This window comes from Bos grunniens, chromosome 4 (assembly GCF_055505025.1).
Source record: "Bos grunniens cultivar Pamir isolate PY7600 chromosome 4, Bosgru_T2T1.0, whole genome shotgun sequence".
NCBI lineage: Eukaryota > Metazoa > Chordata > Mammalia > Artiodactyla > Bovidae > Bos > Bos grunniens.
Genome location: NC_141168.1, coordinates 42,806,749 through 42,828,969, shown reverse-complemented (window position 1 = coordinate 42,828,969; position 22,221 = coordinate 42,806,749). Strand labels below are relative to the sequence as shown.

At 39.3% G+C, this 22,221-nt stretch overlaps 1 protein-coding gene across 35 annotated transcripts in view; it reads left to right on the top strand.

The window, feature by feature from the left end:
- The window catches only part of COA1 (cytochrome c oxidase assembly factor 1), an 80,070-nt gene that overhangs the window by 46,727 nt on the left and 11,122 nt on the right, over positions 1 to 22,221 (top strand). The gene's annotated exons all lie outside the window — the stretch shown is intronic.

Genomic DNA, 22,221 nt, shown 5'->3' with positions numbered 1-22,221 from the left:
AAGACTTGCATGTAATTGACTTTCACAAGCTGGTTCAGGCCAGGTCTTGCATATCTTTAGGCTTTTGTCCTATCTTTGCATTTATTAAGTATCTTTTAAGCTGCATCTAATCTGCTTTTGGCTTCCTCAGTGGCTCAGCAGTAAAGAATCCGCCTGCAGTGTGGGAGACACAGGAGATGTGGATTAGATCTCTTGGTCTGGAAGATCCCCTGGCGGAGGAAATGGCAATCCTCTTTGGTCTTCTTGCCTGACGAATCACATGGAAGAGAAGCCTGACAGGCTACAGTCCAAAGGGTTGTAAAGAGTTGGACATGACTGAGCATACAGCAGTCTGCTTTTAAACCTGTCCATTCAGTTCTTAATTGGGGTTATTCGAGTTTTGATTCCTCAGTTTTTGTTTTTTCAAATCTATGTCACCATTTATGGTTTTCACTTCTCTGCTGGGCTTCCCTGGTGGCTCAGATGGTAAAGAATCCACTGCAACGTGGGAGACCTGGATTCAATCCCTGTGTTGGGAACTTTCCCTGGAGAAGGGAACAGCTACCCACTACAGTATTTTGGCCTGGAGAATTCCATGAACAGAGGAGCCTGGCAGGCTGCAGTCCATGGGGTTGCAAAGAGTCTGAGTGACTGTCACTGTTACTTTTCAGTTCTCTTCTAAAAGTTCAGAGTTGTCTTTTATTTATCCTGTCACAGAAAACAGAATTGTTTTTTGGTCTACATCTGATAATTCCGATTTCTTAAGTTATTTCCCGACCCCCTATTCCTTTTTGTTGGTTCAGATAATTCTTATTCCTTTTTAGTTTCCTGTGTATTCCATTATCCTTATCTGGGCCTTGGATACTACATTTGAAAAGTCAAGAATATTTTTTGGACCATAGAGTATATACTTAGGAAATTTACATTTGTTTTTAACAGATACTTTGGGAGTATTGCAATCCAGGATACATTATAACCCAGGTTTACAGTTTGAGAAAAGCAGTTTGATCCAAAGTTGTTATCTGCTTCGGGTTATTCTCACTTAAGGTTGTATCTCTTTGGAATTCCAGCTTCTTATGAGAGAGGGTTAGGCCCTCAGTTTTATTTCTGTATCAGTCACCCTGAGAATCAATAAAAACAAAGATTCTAATTTTTCAATATCAGCAAGGACCCTTCAGAGGAAATGTGGCTTTAGAATTTGCTTTCCATGCTGAATTTTCATTCCCATTTCACTTAAAGGAAAATTGTGGTAAAATATACATAATGTAAAATATATAACATAAAATTTACCATTTTAATTGTTTTTAAATGTATAGTTCAGTGGCATTAAGTATAATATATTCCCATTGTTGTACAAACATCAGCACTATCTGTCTCCTGAAATTTTTCATCATCTCATACTGAACCCATTACACAATATTCTCCTTATCTCACTCACCTCAGCCCCTGGTAACTGCTGTTCTACTTTGTATGAGTTTGATTATTCTAAGTACCTCATATTAGTAGAATCATGTAGTAGTTGTATTTTTGTGTTTGGCTTGTTTCACTTAGCATAATTTCATTAAGGTTCATGTTATAACATGTACCAGAATTTCAGTCCTTTTGAAGGCTGAATAATATTCCTTTCTCTGTGTGTATGTTTGTGTGTACTCATACCACATTTTGATTATCAACTCATCTACCGATTGGAAACTTTACTTGTTTCTACTTTTTGGCTGTTGTTTATGATGTTGCTGTGAACATGGGCGTACAAGTATCTGTTTGAATCCTTGCTCTCATTTCTTTTGGGTATATACCCATGGGTGGAATTGCTGGATCATATAGTAATTCTATTTTTAATTTTTTGAGGAATCAATGTACTATTTTCCACAACAGCTGCACCATTTTACATTTTCATTAGCAGCACGCAAGGGTTCCAGTTTCTCCACATCCTCATCAATACTTGTTGTTTCCTGTTTTGTTTTGTTTTTTAATAACTTTTAATGGGTGTGAAGTGGTATCTTATTGTGATTTTAATTTGCATTTCCCCAGTGATGAGTGATGTTGAGCATCTTCTCTTACGCTTATTGGCTAGTTGTGTATCTTCTTTGGAGAAGTGTCTATTCAAGTCCTTAGCCTGTTACATTTTTTTTGTTTGTTTATGTTTGGCTGTGCGGCGTCTTTGTTGCTGCATGGGCTTTGTCTACTTGTGGTGATCAGGGATTCTCTCTAGTTGCAGTCCATGGGCTTCTCATTGCAGTGGCTTTTCTTATTGCAGAGCATGGTCTCTAGGGTGCATGGGCTTCAGTAGCAACAGACTCAGTTGCTCCATGGCATGTGAAATCTTCCTGGACCAGGGATTGAGCTCTTGTCCCCTGCATTGACGGGCAGACTCCCAATCACTGGACCACCAGGGAAGTCCCTTAGCCCATTTTTTAATTTGCCCTATTTTAATTTAGTATTAGGAGTTGCTTCCAGACATGAATTCTTTATCAGGTATGTAATTTGCAAATAGTTTTTCAGTTCTGTGGGTTGCCTTTTTATTCTGTTGATAGTATTCTTTCATCCACAAAAGTTTAAAATTTTGATTTAGTCCAGTTTATCTTTTTTTTTTCCTTTTGTTGCCTATGTTTTTAGTGTCATATCCAAGAAATCATTGTCAAATTCAGTGTCATGGAACTTTCTATGTTGTCTATGAAGAATTTTATACTTTTAGCTCTTACATTTAGGTCTTTGATCCATTTTGAGTTAGTTTTTGTAAGGTAAATGTCCACCTTTATTTGTTTTTCTTTGAATGTAAATATTTAGTTTTTCCAGCACTATTTTTTGAAATCCCCTCTTACTTTTCTGACTTGATAATTTTTTTACTGTCTTATTATTTTTCAGTGCTTTCAAAAAAAATGTTTTTAAATACTTTTACAGGTCATTAAGTTGTTTGTAACAGGAAGATTGATGCGCAAAACCTAGTTCACCATTGTACTGAAAATAGGAAAATGCATTAATGTTTTAAATCAGTTTGAATGAGAGTACAAGTGACAACCTAAATCCTGTAAAACATGTGGAGGGATGTAGACAGCTTCTGTCCTTAGCTTTTAATACTATTTGGTTGCAGTTTTTCACTTTTCATGGGAAAAAGGTACAGCTTATCACCATATGTGTTTTTTAAATAACCAAATAATTCTTTAGCCTAAATCTTATTTTTCTAGGTTATAAGTCTTACTTAGGATTGAATTACTAATGAAAGAAACAAAGACATAATTTACTACCAAGAATTTGATAATCATGAAAGTATTCTCATCTCTTTTTAGTGGTTTTAAGTTTTCCCCACAATAGTGAATGAGTAAGGATTAGATCCAAAATTTTAATCTGTCATTTAAATAATCGGGTTTAATTAGGTAGACGGAGGAGCAACCTCTCTGTTTAAAAAATTTCAGCAACAAAGTAAATATTAATCATACCATCTTCAAATGATACACTGCTAATGTTTTTTTTTATTTATTTTTTATTGAAGGATAATTGCTTTACAGAATTTGTTGTTTTCTGTCAAACCTCAACATGAATCAGCCATAAGTATATATATGTCCCCTCGCTCTTGAACCTCCCTCCCATCTCCCTCCCCACCCCACCCCTCTAGGTTGATACAGAGCCCCTGTTTGAGTTTCCTGAGCCATACAGCAAATTCTCATTGGCTGTCTATTTTACACATGGTAATGTAAGCTTCCATGTTACTCTTTCCATACTTCTCACCCTCTCCCCATGTTCATAAGTCTGTTCTCTGTGTCTGTTTCTCCATTGCTGCCCTGTAAATAAGTTCTTCAGTACCATTCTTCTAGATTCTGTATATATGTATTAGAATATGATATTTATCTTTCTCTTTCTGACTAACTTCACTCTGTGTAATAGGTTCTAGGTTCATCCACTGCATCAGAACTAACTCAAATGCATTGCTTTTTATGGCCAAGTAATATTCCATTGTGTATATGTACCACAGCTTCTTTATCCACTCATCTGTTGATGGACATCTAGGTTGCTTCCATGTTCTAGCTATTGTAAATAGTGCTGCAGTGGACAATGGGATACCTGTGTCTTTTTCAACTTTGGTTTCCTCAGGGTATAATATGCCTAGGAGTGGGATTGCTGGGTCATATGGTGGTTTTATTCCTAGTTTTTTAAGGAATCTCCATGCTGTCTTCCATAGTGGCTGTATCAGTTTACCTTCCCACCAACAGTGCAAGAGCATTCCCTTTACTGATAATGTTTTATTTCTTTTAGAAATTTCTTATTTGTACATGAATAGGCAAGTATAGGATTCCCAGAAGTGAGAGCTAGAATCAGTCAGTATTCGTAGGTAGTAATTTTCAGAGATCTGTTGAGCAGTGCATTAATGATTTTATTCAGATGTTTATAACATTTGGCTTTGTTCAAATTCATTATAGGATTCCTGATAACATTTTTTTTCCTGTGAATCCTCCTGAACTATGTACCAGTAGCACTTTTCACCCCCAAAGTGTACCCCTTCTGTGTGACATTGCATGTGTGTGTGCTTAGTCACTCAGTCGTGTCTGACTCTTTGTGACCCCATGGACTGTACCCTGCCAGGCTCCTCTGTCTGTGGGGATTCTCCAGGGAAGAATACAGAAGTGGGTTGTCATACTCTCCTCCACGGGATCTTCCCTACCCAGGAATCCAACTGGGGTCTCCTGCATTGTAGGCGGATTCTTTTCCAGCTGGACTACTAGGGAATCCCATTATCCTCTTAAATTCAGTAGTTGGTTGTCAGGTATTTAGCAGGTAATTTGTTACATCTAAGAATTGAATTAAAATTTTTAATTACTTTTACAATACGAATTAGGGGGGATTTACACGTAATCTTATGGTTTCTTGCTTCCTTGAGAGGGGAGAAAGAGATGGTGTTAAAATATAGTGAATGTACTTATTTATTCTATAGCCTGGTAGGGTATTTGCACTTGTAAATGTCATATATTATGTGTGTTGGAGAAGAAAAAAACATGAAGGGCTATTCTAGTATAGAGGGTATCTGTGAAAAAATATCTGTAATATTTGTTGGAAAAAAAATTGACTAATGACCTTTAACTTTTAAAATTGCTTTCAACCAAGACATTTTATCAGTTTGTCAACAGTTTTAACGTACCTGATACTTGTGCTGTGGTTCAGCTATGGAGAGAGCACAGTGTGGGCTGAAGAGCAGAGCGTTAGAATTGTCACGGGAAGTCTGCCCTTATAAGTCTTGAAGATAAGCCCTGATACTGGGTTGTGCATATTTACTCCCTCAATGACTAATTCAATAAAGCCTATTCATTAAGGAAAACTTGTCCTTGACTCAGGTCCATGTGTCACAAATCACACTCTCCAATTTTAGGATTACGTCAGGCTGAAATCATGGACAAAGCATGTTGCTATGTTCATTCTTTCTTTTATAACACAAGGAGTGGCTTATTATCAAATTGCCCACAGCAATTTGATCATCAGCAATTTTACACATTTAGGGTGATTACTCCAACATTTCCTTAAAGCTATCGAGCTCTATAAAGCCCTTTCACTTTTCGGAACAAGAAAGAAAGAATTTTGGTTATGTATTAAATGCTTACCACTTGCCACACGTATTATATTGAATCCAAGACAAGTAGCACAGTTTCTCCTTGCAGGTTAACAGTTTTCTAGGAAAGTACAACACATAAAGCAGAAGAAAGGTTCACTCAGCTGAATTTTAAGAATAGTTTTGGTTTTTATCAAAGACCATCTTAATCACTGAAGATTTATAATCTATAAAACAGAAGTGTCAGAACTATTATTGGATGGAGGAAGAGGAGGACATTTAAAAATTCTATTTAAGAAGCCATTATTGATCCTCTTGTTTTATTTTAAAAACTCTGATAATTACTGGGATTACAAAGACCTGATTATGCCCCCAAGATATGTAAAATGTAGGAGGATAAGCGTTAGCTCAAAGCCGTCTTGCCCTTTATAGAATGCACATTGCTTTTATGGTATCAGCTCCATTATTCTTCTTAACAGTACTGTTTGGGCTTACAACTGGAGTAATAAAGGCCCACAAAGACCAAATGAAGAATGGAGTGGGTATTTAGCCCTGCTTCTGTGTTTCTGCAATGTCTTTTTGAGATACTGAGTGAGGATTAAATAAGCTTTATAGAGTAGCACGTGGAACTGTATGGGACCTTTAGAATATATCCTGTGTTGGTGTTTCGTCACGTTGCTGGAATAAAATGGCAAAGCAAAACCATTTAGTATTTGGATAATACTGAATACATGAGATATTTAAATTTATTATTGTGACAGATTAATTGCATAATATGTGTCAGACATTCTATTCATTGACTGTTCTGTTTGGTTCTGCTGTCACTCTTAGTAATTTAAGCATGCTTAATGCAGAAGATTTGTAAATGCTATTAAGCATAAAGATCCAGAAAGACGTTATTTATTTACTCTGCCTCTCATTTTCTAGAAGGAGTCATTGTGAGCATTTTATTTCCTCAAGTTATTCTTTATCCATAAAAATGAGTCCTGTTTTATTGAGACCATGCAGCATATATATGATTGAATTCTATTATACTTTAATTTAAATACTTTCCCCTCACAATAAAAATAATTAGTATTTCTTGGGCGTTTACTATATTTTTGGCATAGAGCTAATGTATAATTATTTTATATTAAAATTTTTTGTATGTTAAAAATATGTATCACTCAGGACATGGCAAAGAATCTACATATATAAGTTATGGATTTTTGTGAGCTGATCACCCAGAGTAAGAACAATGTGAGAACCAATACTATTGAAGGAATGGCAAAATATACCACTTTGGCATAAGGATTATTTTGAGCTAAATGCACTTAAAAAAATGGCAGGTGCAAGAAGAATGCTCTCACCACAGCCCCTTCCCCCTGCCCCGCCCCGCCCCATTCTTCCTGAAAGCAGAAGATAAAACTCTTCTCAAGTGAAAGATGCCTTCCATACCATACCAAGAGGAAACATTTTTATCAGTGGAGCTAGGGGTTGAGACTGAGTATTCTGTACAAACAAACCTTGTAAAAATAACTCCTGTCTCTACTCTTTTCTCACAGTTGCTTTTCTTTGTTCACCTAATATATAAGCACTTAGGTTTTGCCAATTTGAGGAGTCTTCATTTTCTTGTGGATGCTTACATGTACATGAAAAAATAATGTGTTTTCTTCTTTTATAGTGTCATAGTTCTAATATAATGTTTTCTTCTTTTAATCTGTCTGAAGTCAGTTTAATCCTCAGGTCCAACTAGAGGTCTTAAGATACTTGAGGTCAAGTTTTACAAAACTCCACTACCATTCTACCTTCTAACTTTCCCACCAGAAATATTACTATCTTCAATTTTATAATTTCTTTGCCTTTTTAAAATAAGTTTTAAAAATTACAAATTTGTGAGCTATATATTATATATATTACAAATACATAGTTTGGCTTCCCAGGTGGCACCAGTGGTAAAGAATCTGCCTGCCAATGCAGGAGACACAAGAGGTGCAGGTTTGATCCCTGGGTCCGGAAGATCCCTGGAGGAGGAAATAGCAGCCCAGTTCAGTATCTTGCCTGGGAAATCCCATGGCCAGAGCAGCCTGGCGGCTACAGTCCATGAGGTTGCAAAGAGTTGGACACGACTGAGTGTACATGCATGCACGCACGTATAATCTAGTTTGGCTTATTTTTGAGGCCTTACAAAAATGTTAAGTATTTTTGCCTTTTTTTTTTTTTTTTTGATACTCTTGTTTCTAATGTTGCCTTTAATGGTAAGTCATTCATTTTTATTGTCTAATATGCGTTTCTGCTAATACACCATATGTTTATTTGTCTTTCTATGAGCATTTGAATTGTTTCCAGTGTTTTGCTATTTTGAGCAATGCTGCTATTATTGAGTTTTAGCATATGTGCATGCTGAATTTTATATGATATCCAAAGATGTGATTCAGAGTGGTTGTACCAGTTTACATTCCATCAGCAGTATATGAGTATTCCCGTAATCTGAATCCTTGCTAACAGTTGACATTTCTTGTTTCTTGATTTTTGTATTTCTAATGGATATACAGTATTAGTCTGTGGTCTTAATTTACATTTTCTGAAAACTAATGAGATTAAACACTTTTTCAACTGTTAACTCTCCTTAAGTCCTCTGTGAGATGTCTGTCTATATTTCTTGCTCATTTTTTCTTTTGGGTTGTTTGCTTTTTTTTTTTATTGGTTTGTAAGATTTATTTTCTGGATACTATTTCTTGGGTAGTTAGGGTATAGGAATTATTTTTTCCCAGTTTAAACTTGTGTAAGTTTTGTTTGAATGCCTGTTTTCAGTTCTTTTAGGTATACACCTAGGAGAGTAGTTGCCGGGTTATTTGGTAATTCTATGTTTAACATTTGGAGGAACTTCCCAACTATTTTCCCCAACAACTTTACTTTTTACATTTTCATAAACAGTATATAAAAGTTTCAGTTTTTCTGTACCCTTACCAGCAGTTGTTATTATCTTTTTTTTTAAGTATGCTTGACATACAACATTCTGTAAATTTAAGGTATGCAACATATTGATTGGATTTATTTTTATACTATAATGATTGTCTTTGTAGCACTGTTTAGCACCTTTGTTACATCACATAATTATCATTTCTTTAAGTAGGTAGATAATTAAGATCTAGCCTCTTAGCAAGTTTGATTATGATACAATAGTGTTAACTATATTTACTATACTATTCATTAGATATCGAGGACTTTTTGCTACTTGTTGTATGTTTGTGCCCTTAAGCAATGTAGTCTGTCCTATTCTGCAATCCTAAGTTCCCTGGTAACCACCAATTTCCTCTCTGTTGTTTAGAGTTTGGCTTTTTTAGATTCCAGATATCAGTGATGACATATTGTATTTGCCTTTGTCTTTGGCTTATCTCACTTAGCATAATGTCCTCAAGGTCCATCCGTGTTGTCACAAATGGTTGGGTTTCCTTTCTCATGGCTAAATGTCTTCCACTGTGTGTTTATGGTATGTATACATACATGCATGCCTACCATATCTTCTTTATCCATTCATCTGTGGACAAGTACTTAGGTTGTTTTCCTGTCTTGGCTATAGTGATAAGGATACATTAAACATGGGTGTACATATATCTCTTAAATAACCTATTTTCATTTCTTTGGATATATACCCAGAAATGGAGTTGCTGGATATTTTGGTAATTCTATTTTTAACTTTTTTTTAACACTTTATTATAATGTATCATGGAGAAGGTATCTTTTGATGGAATCTTTTAGAGACCTCTGAGCTTCAAGAACTCAGATGTCCAAATTTGGAAAGTTCTCCACCGTTGTATCTGTAAATAAGCTTTCAGCCCTTTCTCTGTCTCTTCTCTGGGGACTCCCATAATACATTGTTTATTTTTTGTCATGGTGTCCCATAAGTTCTGTAGGCTTTCTTCATTCCTCTTCTTCATTTTTATTTTCATGCCTCTCACTGGATACTTTCAAATGACCTGTCTTTGAGTTAATTGTTTTTTTCTGTTTGATCTAGTCTTCTGTTGAAGCTCTCACTGAATTCTTTAATTCAGTGGTTGTATTGATCAGCTCCAAAATTTGTTTGGTACTTTTTTAGTTTTTCTATCTCTTTGTTATTTATCTCATTTTGTTCTTGTATGATTTTCCTGATGGCATTAAATTGTTTATGTGTGATCTCCTGTAGTTTGCCAACCATCTTTATAATAGTTTTCTGAATTCTTTGTTAGGTAATTTATCTATCTCCATTTTGTGGGGAGGTCAGTTACTGGAATTTTACTGTTTGCGTGTGTATGTGTTTGGTTCATTTTTCCTTGTTTCTTTCTGACAGCTGTAGCCTTGAATAGGTATCTCTGTATTCAAAGTGTATGAATCTGTGTATTCATAGACTTTATGGACTGACTTCACTAAGGAAAGACCTTCACCTCCAGGTAGAGGCCCACTGGACTGCACTGTAAACTTGGGTCCAGTGGTGCAAGGTGCCAAATGTACGGCATCTCTAGGCCCCCTGGTATGTGGTATCTTGTCAGTTCAAGCAGTCAGAGTCTACTGCACTGGCAACTGTGTGACCCTTGCTGAGAGACAGAGGCAGTCCACTGTGGTTGTGAAGGCTCCCGAGGTCCTCAGCAGTGCCTGTAGGTCCAGCAGTTAGGTACCAGGACAGGCAGTGGTGGTGGTGGCCTGGTGTGGCCAGAGTTGGTGGGATGTACATGCTTGAGTGCGAGGGCTGCTGCAGATACCTGAGTGGGCAGGAATGGCTGCAGATACATGTGCAGTGGCAAGGCCAGAGTAGCGGTGTCTGGGGCCAGCTCTAGGAGACCTGGCTGTTAGAGTTTACTTGTAAATCTGTAGGACCTAGCCACAGGGGCATGCATAACTTTGGGAGCTGGTATCTGGAATCTGGGCTTCCCTGGTGGCTCAGTGGTAAAGAATCCTCCTGCCAATGTAGGAGCTGTGGGTTTGATCCCTGGGTTAGGAAGATCCCTGGAGAAGGAAATGGCAACCCACTCTAGTATTCTTGCCTGGGAAATCCTGTGGACAGTGGAGCCTGGTGGGCTGCAGTTCATGTGGTGGCAGAGAGTTGGACCTGACTTTGTGACTAAACAACATCTGGAATCAAGGTGGTTGAGTATAGGGGTGTGGCTTCTGGGTCAATCTTGGGCACATGTGAGTGCAGGCCAGTGACAGGAGTTGGGCCTGCTCTGGGTGCCTGAGCAGCTGTGGGGACCCAGGCTGTCAGCAAACACTTGTGTGGCTTCAGGGCCTTGCCACAGGCATGTACATGGCATTGGAGGCTTGTGACAGGAACTGAGGCCAGTGGCCTGCAGGGGCTAGCTGCCAGCATGTGAAGCTGTGCAGACCCGTGACGGGAGTCAGAGTCTTATGTGGGCCTTACCTGTTGATGTGCATGTGTGTGGCTGCCAGGACTAGCCATGGGGCAGGCTGGTGCCTTGCTCTCATGCAGCAGTAGCAGCCAGAGTTGGCTGCTGGTGAGGATCCTGGGCTCAAGCAGGAGGTTGGGGGAAGGAATAGGGAGGGACATGGGCCCTGTTGACTGTGAATATGAAAAAACCTACGGGTGAGAATCTCAGTGGTGAAGCCTGCAGGGGGTCCACAGTGGCTGTACTGGCTATTGGTTTTGTCAGCTGTGAAGGCTACCGGGGTCCTGCCTGGAGCCATCTGCTGGGGTCCACAGTGAAGTCCTCAGGGATGAAGATGCCAGATCTGCAGTGTCCACAAGGCCTGTTGTTGTCCTCAGAGGTGAAGGCTTCTGGGATCTTCTGCAGATCAGGCCACTGGGAACTGTGTTACTCCTGCTGCATGGCTGAAGCCCTGGCCCTTCCTCCCTTTCTGAGCCCTCTCTATACAGGTCAGCTTTGCTAGTCTCTGGTGGGGTGAAACTGCAGCAGATCCTATGTGCAGTGCCCTGGAAGGCTGGGAAAGCTGGTTGCTCACCTGCTTCCCTTTTCCTGGTAAGGAGAACTCTCTCCCATGGGGAAGTTCCTTCCCTCTTAGCACTGAGCAATGCAGGCCTGGGGATGGGCTGGTAAAGGCAAATCAATCTTTTTACCTTTTTTGTGCAGTTATTCTCAGGCTTTTTCTTCTACTATGTTGCTGATGGTTCTTAGGTGACTCCGTGAACTCCCCAGGAGCTATTTTCTTTTATGGATAGCTGGCTAATTGTTCTTTGTTGGGAGATGGAGGCTGGGGTCTGTTACTGTGCCTTCTTGCTGATGTCATCGTATGTTGTGTGTTTTTTTACCATGCGTGCGTGTGTACACACACACACACACGCATGCACTGTTTGGGGAGGAAAAACATTTTATGTGCTGAGAATTATTCAGTGTGCAATATTGGATCCAGACTTCTCTTGCTCAATATAGTGTTTGTAAGGTTTATTCTCACTTGTTCATTTTCATTGCTGTTTTCTTCTCCATTCTTATTTGGGGCCTATTATAAATAATATGGCTATGAACATTCTTATATGTGCTTTTTGATGTATGTGTGTATGTACCTGTACACTTTAGTAGATACTGTCAAATAGTTGTCCATGGTGGTTATACTCTAGCAGCAGTGTATGAGTGTTCTGGTTTCTTTGAGGAGATGTGTGTAAAGCTCTCACATGTTTAGTAAATATGTGGTAGCTATTTTTGTTTTTATGAAGATGACTCCTGGATGCCTTACTTATCTGCAGGGACTGCCTGTGTCGGTTCCATCCACTGCAGTAGGGAATTCAGGTAAGGGAGAGCTGGCACAAAGAGGAGAGGAGGGAAAGGAGCTCACTTGGGGATATGGATAAGTGTTGAAGAGAGATTTAGTTTAAGCCCCCAGGGATGCCTGGCCTAGAGATAGAAATTTAGGAATCTTAGTAGACCCAGACTCAAGTCACTGAATAACATCTTAGGTGAAGATTTTGATGGGAATGAAATTTGGTGAAAGAGGGGAAATGGTGTATGTTAGTTTATTATGACCACCATGACAAAACACAACAGCCTGGATGGCTTAAACAACATAAATTGATTTCCTCACAGTTCTAGAGGTGTAACCAATTTTGGTTTCTTCTGAGGCCTCTCTCCTTTGCTTGTAGATGGCCACCTTCTCCATTTGTCTTCACTCGGTCCTTCCTCCGTTTGCCTACGTGTCCCTGTACAAATTTCATCTTATAAGGACACCAGTCATTATTGGATTAGGGCTTACCCTAAAGACCTCATTTTAACTTAATTACCTCTTTGAAGTGAAAAAGAAAGTGAAAGTCGCTCAGTTGTGTCCAACTCTTTGCGACCCCATGGACTATACAGTCCATGGAATTCTCCAGGCCAGAACACTGGAGTGGGTAGCCTTTCCCTTCTCCAGGGGATCTTCCCAACCAGCGATCAAACCCAGGTCTCCTGCATTGTAGGTGGATTCTTTACCAGCTGAGCCACAAGGGAAGCCCCAAAGTACTGGAGTGGGTAGCCTATCCCTTTTCCAGCTGATCTTCCTGACCCATGAATCAAACCGGGGTCTCCTGTGCTGCAAGCAGATTCTTTACCAACTGAGCTATCAAGGAAGCCCTAATTACCTCTTTAAAGACCTTATTTTCAAATACAATTACATTCTGAGTATTAAGGCTTCAACATATGAATGTGGTGGGTGGGCCGTGGGAGGGCAAGTTCTGTCCATAACACAGAATAAGGGAGAATATAAGATGGCGAGAGGATGAAAGATGACGCAAGAAACTGAAGGGGCCTGGCCAGAGAGGCAACAGGAAACAGAGAACTGAGTTTGTGCAAATAAGCGGAGGACTTCAGGGATAATAGAGGAGACCACAGACTCCCAGATTCGAAATCATCTAATCCCCCATAACAAACTATTTTACTTTTCTTTTTATAAAATGGGAGCTTTTAATAGAAATGCTGAAGTAAATGTTTTATAGGGTTTGCCTTACTCATACTTGCAAAATAGTTATGAATCAGTCTATTATTTGAAGTTTTGGATGCTGGAAAATACTCAGTTATCTTGCTGTGTTTTCAAATCTTTGGTAGAATGGTCTTGAAATGTATTTTGTTCAAACAGATGAGACATCACAAGTAGTCAGATTTAGGAATCCTTGTTGTTCAGTTGCTAAGTTGTGTACAACTCTGCGACCCCATGAACTGCAGCACGCCAGGCTTCTCTGTCCTTCACCATCTCCCTGAGTTTGTTCAAACACATGTCCATTGAGTCAGTGATGCCATCCAACCATCTTATCCTCTGTCTCCCCTTCTCCTCTTGCCCTCTATCTTTCCCAGCATCAGGGCTTTTCCAGTGAGTTGGCTCTTCACATCAGGTGGCCAAAGTATTGGAGCTTCGGCTTCAGCATCAGTCCTTCCAGTGAATACTCAGGATTGATTTCCTTTAGGATTAACTGGTTTGATCTCCTTGTTGTCCAAGGAACTCTTAAGAGTCTTCTCCAGCACCACAGATTGAAAGCGTCAAATCTTTGGCAGTCAGCTTTCTTTATGGCCCAACTCTCATATCCATATATGACTACTGAAAAAACCTTAGCTTTGGCTATATGGACCTTTGTTGGCAAAGTGATGTGTCTGGCTTTTAATACACTGTCTAGGTTTTTCATAACTATTCTTCCAAGCAGCAAGCATCTTAATTTTGTGTCTACAGTCACCATCCACGGTGATTTTGGAACCCAGGAAAATGAAATCTGACACTTTCTACATTTTCCCCATCTATTTGCCATGAAGTGATAGGACCAGATGCCATGATCTTAGTTTTTTGAATGTTGAGTTTTAAGTCAGCTTTTTCTCTCTCCTCTTTCACCTTCATCACAAGGTTTTTTAGTTCCTGTTCACTTTCTATCTTTAAAGTGGTGTCATCTGCATATCTGAGGTTGTTGATATTTCTCCCTGCAGTCTTGATTCCAGCTTGTGATTCATCCAGCCCAACATTTCATGTGGTGTACTCTACATATAAGTTAAATAAGCAGGGTGACAATATATATCCTTGATGAACTCCTTTCTCAATTTTGAAGCAGTCCTTGTTCCATATCTGGTTCTAACTGTTGCTTCTTGTCCTGCATACAGGTTTCTCTGGAGGCAGGAAAGGTGGTTTGTTACTTCCATCTCATTAAAAATATTCCACAGTTTGTTATGATCCACACCATCAAAGGCTTCAGCATAGTCAATGAAGCAGAAGTAGATGTTTTTTTGGAATTCCCTTGCTTTTTCTATGATCCAGCATATGTTGGCAATTTCATCTCTGGTTCCTCTGCTTTTTCTAAATCCAGCTTGTACATCTGGAATTTCTTGGTTCATGTACTGTTGAAGCCTAGCTTGGAGAATTTTGAGCATAATTATGCTGGCATGTGAAATGAGTGTAATTGTACAGTAATTTGAACATTCTTTGGCATTGCCTTTCTTTGGGATTGGAATGGCAACTGACCTTTTCCAGTCCTGTGGGTACCACTGAATTTTCCAAATTTGCTGGCATAATGAGTGCAGCATCATCTTTTAACAGCATCATCTTTTAAGATTTGAAATAGCTCAGGTGGAATTCCATCACCTCCATTAGCTTTGTTCGTAGTAGTGCTTCTTAAGGCGCGCTTGACTTCACACTCCAGGATGTCTGGCTCTAGGTGAGTGACCACACCATCATGGTTATCTAGATCATTAAGAGCTTTTTTGTACAGTTCTTCTGTGTATTCTTACCACCTCTTTTTAATATCCTCTGCTTCTGTTAGGTTCTTGCCATTTTTGTCCTTTATTGTGCCCATCTTTGTTTGAAATATTCCCTTGGTATCTCCAATTTTCTTGAAGAGATCTCTAGTCTTTCCCATTCTGTTGTTTTCCTCTCTCTTTGCATTGGTCACTTGAGAAGGCTTTTTTATCTCTCCTTGCTGTTTTTTGTAACTCTGCATTCAGTTGGGTATATCTTTCACTTTCTCCTTTGCTTTTTGCTTCTCTTTTCTTAGCTATTTGTAAGGCCTCCTCAGACAACCACCTTGCCTTCTTGAACTTCCTTTTTTTGGGTATGGTTTTGGTCATTACCTCCTGTACAGTGTTGCAAACCTCTGTCCATAGTTCTTCAGGCACTCTGTGTACCAGATCTAGTCCCTTGAATCTATTCGTCACCTCCACTGTATAATTTTAAAGTAAGTAAGTGTTAGTTGCTCAGTCGTGCCCAACTCTTTGCGACCCCATGGACTGCAGCCCACCAGGCTCCTGTGTCCATGAGATTTTCCAGGCAAGGATACTGGAGTGGGTTGCCATTTCCTTCTCCAGGGGATATTCCCAACCCATGGGTTGAACCCTGGTCTCCTACACTGCAGGCAGATTCTTTACTGACTGAGCTACAAGGGAAGCCCTTTTATAATCATAAGGGATTTGATTTAGGCCATACGTGAATGGCCTAGTGGTTCTCCATACTTTCTTCATTTTGAGCCTGAATTTTTCAGTAAGGAGCTAGTGATCTGAGCCACAGGCAGCTCCAGGTCTTTTATTTATTTATTTATTTATTTATTTTTTGCTGACTGTACAGAGTTTCTCCATCTTTGGTTGCAAAAAATATAATCAGTCTGATTTTGGTACTGACCGTCTGGTGATGTCCATATGTAGAGTTGTCTCTTGTCTTGTTGGAAGAGGGTGTTTGCTATGACCAGTGTGTTCTCTTGGCAAAACTCTGTTAACCTTTGTACTGCTTCATTTTGTACTCCAAGGCCAAACTTGCCTGTTATTCCAGTTATCTCTTAACTTCCTACTTTTGCATTCCAGTCCCCTATGATGAAATGGACATCTTTTTTTGGTGTTAGTTCTAGGAGGTCTTGTAGGTCTTCATAAAATTGTTCAACTTCAGCTTCTTCAGCATTAGAGGTTGGGACATAGCCTTGGATTACTGTGATGTTAATGGTTTGCCTTAGAAGTGAACCAAGATCATTCTGTCATTTTTGAGATTGCATCCAAGTGCTGCATTTCAGACTCTTGTTTTCTATGAGAGCTGCTCTATTCCTTCTAAGGGATTCTTGCCCACAGTAGTGGATATAATGTTCATCTGAATTAAATTCGCCCATTCCCGTCCATTTTAGTTCATGGATTCTTAAAATGTTGATGTTCACATTTTAGGAATCCTAGTTTACTGTTTAAAGCTTTCTCCCAAGACTCTTTTTTATCATTTCTAAATTCTAACTGCATGGTAGTTTTGAATGCTCAAGGTATTTGTGAAGAGGTTTACGTGTGATGATAAATTCTGTGAAGTCCGTCTGCTACGTGCCTTGTCCTGCACCCTTGTTATTTTGCTTCCTATCAGACATCTGTTGCCTTCTTTGCGTCTCCACTGCTACCAGCTCATCTTCTCATTGCCATCATCTTCAGTGTGGACTGCTGCAATAGGCTTGTAATTAGACTTTCTCCTTCCGTCTTTCCCCTTCTAGAGAAGTCTAAAAAGTACACCCCCCAAAACAAAACCTGATAGAAATCTTCAGCAGTTTCTCATTATACTTGGAATAAAATTCAAACTCAATAGCATACCCTACAAAGCTTTATGTGGTAAAGACCCTGCCCACCCTCATTTACCACACTAGTCTGCTTCCTGCTGCTTTGAACAAACCAAGCTGGTGGGTGCTTTAGGGCCTTAGCCCTTCCCCTGGTTTTCAGATTACTCCTTCAGTCTCAACTCCGAACTTGGTAGAGAGGCCTTCCCTCACTCCACAGCTGAAGTTGCTCTTTCCCATTTTCATACTCTAGCATGTCACGTTTATGTTGTACATATGTAAGTAAGTGAGTAGCATACTTTTGTAAGGAACTGTCAAACTGTCCTCCAAAGTGGAGGTACACTCCCACCAGCAGTGGTTGTTCCACATCCAGCATTTAGTGTTGTCAATGTTTTGGATTTTAGTAGTTCTAATAGATACATAATGGTATCTCATTGTTGTTTCAATTTGTAATTTCCAAGTAACATTTGACATTGTCTTTTGAATGCTTATGTCATCTGAATTTCTTTTTGTTGAACTGTTCAGAAATTTTGCCCATTTTTAATTAATTCGTTTTCTTAATGAGTTTTATGATTCTTTGTATATTTTAGATAAAAGTCTTTTATCAGATACGTCTTTTGCAAATATTTCCTCCTAGTCTGTGGCTTGTCTTCTCATTCTCTTGACACTATTTTTTCCTAAAGTATTCATCACTAACTAAAATAGTCTTATTGTTTATTGTATATCTCCTCCCACTACAGTGTAAAATCCACAAACAACTGTCTTGCTTTCTACTGTATTTCCAGTGCACAATATGATGCTTGGTATTTTGGAGGACAAATATCTGTTGATTGAATGGATAACCACTGTTAACATTGTTAGTTTGTTTTATTCTTAATGAAAATGGTATTAAACTGATTTATGTTCTTCCATCTTCTTATTTAAAACTCAGTTTCAAAATTTTACCATTTTATCTTCAAAATTAAGGATAATAGCCACTTGTAATAGTATGAGATGAATTTCTACAATGGCTCAGATTAATTGGTTTAAGACATCTAATTACTGATTTATACTTGTTTTGCCCTCTCATGAGCCATACAGATTTATTCTCCAAGAAGTTGTCACAGGGTTGGGCAGTGAAAACAGGAGAATGTTTGCATCAGTCCCACAAAGCCTTATGGAAGGAATGCCGCCTGTTAAGACACTGCAAAGTTTCAGTATGTTCAAATATGTATCGATACACACACACATTGAGCTTGCAAGGTTCAAAAAAATTATGCAAATTCCCTGTTCTCGATTGCTTTTTTGTTAATTGGATTTGTTAAAGATGGGAAATGACATGTTGGTCTCCTACTATGGTGGTTTTCAGTTTTTTAAATTTTATCTTTAGTTGTTTTTGGCAGTATATTTTAGTGTTGTTTGCCACCAATTTTTATAACTATTGTATTTTTGTCTATTTTTATCCCAAGTAGTGCTTTTTGCCTTGAACTGACTCTTTGTTTCCACTCTGCTTTGTTTTTGTATGAATATGCCAAGTCTTCTGTTTTTAAGCCTTCATTGCATTTTAGATTGTTACTCTTAAAAATAATGTAAATTTGAAAGAGTTGATTTTTTAAAAATCCTTTTAGAAAAGCTTTTAAAAGATGTTTTGGTTCTCTGTTGCTGCATAACAAACCATCTCGAAACTTAGTGGCTTTAAGCTAGAACTATTTTGATAACTCTCCTGATTTATAGTTGGAATAGCTGGATAGTTCTTCTGTTCCATGGTTATTCAGCTGGTACTGCAGTCATCTGGTGGCTCACTAGGACTAGAATGTCCACGAAGGCTCATTCACGTGGTTATTAGTGCCTTGGTGCAGGGATAGTTCTTGGGACAGTGGGGCATACTGTTTATCTGTCTACCTACTATGTAGTCTCAGTCCTCTCCCTTACCTGTGGCGTCTTCACTTACTCTTTTTATGTGATCTCTACAGTAGGGCAGAGTAACCATACTTTTTATATGATGGCTTGGGACTCCCAACAGTGCTGAAGTGAAAGCTGCCAGGCCTCCTCAAAGCTGAGGCATAGAACTGCCGCAGGGTCAGTTTGGCCTCATTCTGTTGGCTGAAGGAGTCCTAGAGCCAGGCCCGATTCATATCAAGGTGCGAATACCAGGAAGCGTGGTTCACTGAGGGCATCCTGGGAGCCTATTTACCACAATATGAGAGTCTAAACCCTTCACATTTATTTTAATTGACATGATATTGTTCTTAGGGCTCAGACTTTTACTTCCTTTTGTGAATTTGCATATGCTTTTAATTCTATTAACTTCTGTATCAACATCAAGAAAAGTAATAGTACTTGTACTCCAATTTGGCTCAGATGATAAAGAATCTGCCTGTAATGCAGGAGACCTGGGTTTGATCTCTGGATTGGGAAGATCCCCTGGAGAAGGGAAAGGCAACCCACTCTAGTATTTTTCCCTGGAAAATTCTATGGAGAGAGGAGCCTTGCAGGCTGCACCATGGAATAAGTTATGATGATTGGGGGCTTCAGCATGATTTTACTTATGTTTTATATATATTATGTGGAATTTTAGGCCATGTTATAAATTTGAATATTATATATATCTTTTTAAAAGTTTTAGATGTTTTAATTCATTTTGTAACAGCATAAACAATAATTTTTTAGATCTAATTAATTGGATCTAATTAAATCTAGATCTAGTTAGTTAGTTCAGTTGCTCAGTCATGTCCGACTCTTTGCGACCCCATGAATCACAGCACACCAGGCCTCCCTGTCCATCACCAACTCCCGGAGTTCATCTAGATCTAATTAAATCTAATTAATTGCATACTGTCTTTCCTAATACACTTTTTTTCCTAGATAATTTGGATTTGTTTTTTGATAAAATGTAACATATCTTTAATGTTTCAGGAAGGCTATGTGGATTATGTAACATCTGGGTTCTTTCCAAATACATAATGACTTCCTCTGTCTTCACAGAGTTTGATTGGCTGTAAAGTTTTTGTTTGTTTGTTTGTTCTTGGCCATACCACATGGCTTGTGGGATCTTAGTTCCTTGACCAGCGCCCCTAGCAGTCAAAGAGCTGTCTTAATCACTGAATTGCCAGGGAATTCCTGGTTTTAGAGGTCTTGGATTACACTCAGTGCTTCCCAGGAATTTATTGTTATTATTCTTTTGTCTTGGGAAATTTATTGTCATTTATGGGTATACTGTTTTAGGGTACTGGGATTTTTTTTCTCCCCCTGTAATAAAAAGTTTTTGCCAGTGAGGGTTGGTGAATAGATCTGGAAGATGATGTACATTTTTGTCTTTTTTCAATTTTGTTTTCTTCTAGTATAATTCTGTTTTGTCTTGTCTTCAGTTTAACAGCAGTTATGATGATCAGGTTTGTTAGATCTTAGTTCTGAAATTGGCATTTGTCATTTACTCTGTTTTTGCTCTTTTATTGTACATTATGGGAAAACTTTTGTTAACTTTTGGCCACACCACATAACATGTGAAATCTTAGTTCTGTGATCAACCAAGGATCAAACATGCACCCCATGCATTGGAAGATGGAGTCTTAACCACTGGGCCACTGGGCCAGTCTTCAAGGGAAGACTTGAATGTAACTTCTTGAATGTAACTTCCTTATTATGAATTCAGCTTTTCTGGTCATGTTAATTCTGATGTTTTTCTCAAGCGCTAATGTCAGGGTGGCTCAGATGGTAAAGCATATGCCTGCAATGCAGGAGACCTGGGTTCAATCCCTGGGTTGGGAAGATCCCCTGGAGAAGGAAATGGCAACCCACTCCAGTACTCTTGCCCGGAAAATTCCATGGATTGAGGAGCCTGGTGGGCTACAGTCCATGGGGTCCCAAAGAGTCGGACACGACTGAGTGACTTCACTTCAGTGTCAGGTGTGCTGTTGCATTTTCGAGTTTCCTTGGAATCTTACCTGAGTTTCTTCTGTTTCCTTCTTAGCATGATGTCTCTTTATTCCCATCTTGTGTGTTCTTAGTCAGTCAGTCGTGTCTGACTTTTTGTGACCCCATGAACTGTAGCCTACCAGGCTCCTCTGCCCCTGGGGATTCTCCAGGCAAGAATATCGGAATGGGTTGCCTTGCCCTCCTCCAGGGGATCTTCCCAACTCACGGGTTGAACCCAGGTCTCTTATATTTCACGCAGATTCTTTACTGTCTGAGCCAACAGGGAAGCCCATCTTACTTGGTTCTTACAGGCAGTGTCTTTCAATAACTAAGGATGTGTCCAAATCAATGCTCTTCTTCATATTATTTTATTTCTTGGAGTAAATTGTTGCCAGTGCCAGTCCTTTCTCTACTTGCTGTGAAGTTTTACTGACTAGGATTGTAGCCTCTGAATGGATATAGAACTTCTGGATGGGGAAGGGATCGTGGCTGTCAGGGCTCACCCAGTGTGGGGCTGGCTGCCTGTTTCCTGATTGCTGCAAACCCAGGAACCCTGGGCTGGGGGTGGAGAGAGGTGAAGGGCTGCGCCTTCTTCCCACGCACTTCCTGGCAGCTGTGCTCTTACCCTTCAGAGGTAGGTGGGGCTGCGGTTGGCCACTGAACTGTGTCTTCTTTCACACTAGTAAGTGGAACTTTCTCCCAGATTTTAGTAATATATTACTGTCTGAAGTAGGCTCTGCTTTCTGTCTTTTCTTGTGTGTGTCTTTATAGGTGTTTTAAATGGGATTTAAAAATTTCATGTCAGGTCGCCTGGTGCCCTCTTAAGCTACATTTTGTTTTCATCCTATATTTCATTATTTAAAAAAAAAAAATGTTAAGGAGCTTTCTAGGTGGCTCAGTGGTAAAGAATCCACCTGCCAGTGCAGGAGACGCAGGTTCAGTCCCTGGGTTAAGAAGATCCGTTGGAGTAGGAAATGGCAACCCACTGCAGTATCCTTGCCTGGAAAACTTCATGGACAGAGGAGCCTGGCGGGCTGTAGTCCATGGTGTCACAGGTCAGAAACAACTGAGCGACTGAGCGCAGTCCTTTTTATTGGCACCAGGATCTCTTTCAGGTAGTCACTGTTTTCCTGGAATCACTACCAGGTACTTGGATCTATTATCAACACTGGACAGCCTTTTATCAGCATTCCTAACTCACCTTTACCCGGGGGAAAGTTGCCTCCTGCCAGGTTCTTTCCTCATGATTATCCTGAGTTCAGAACAGAAAGTTTTCTTCTAGAAACACTTGGTTATTCTAAGACTCCAGAGCCAAAACTGGTTAGAAAGCTTAATTTTTAAAATGTTTACCTTCGTAGTCTTTTAATTCAGG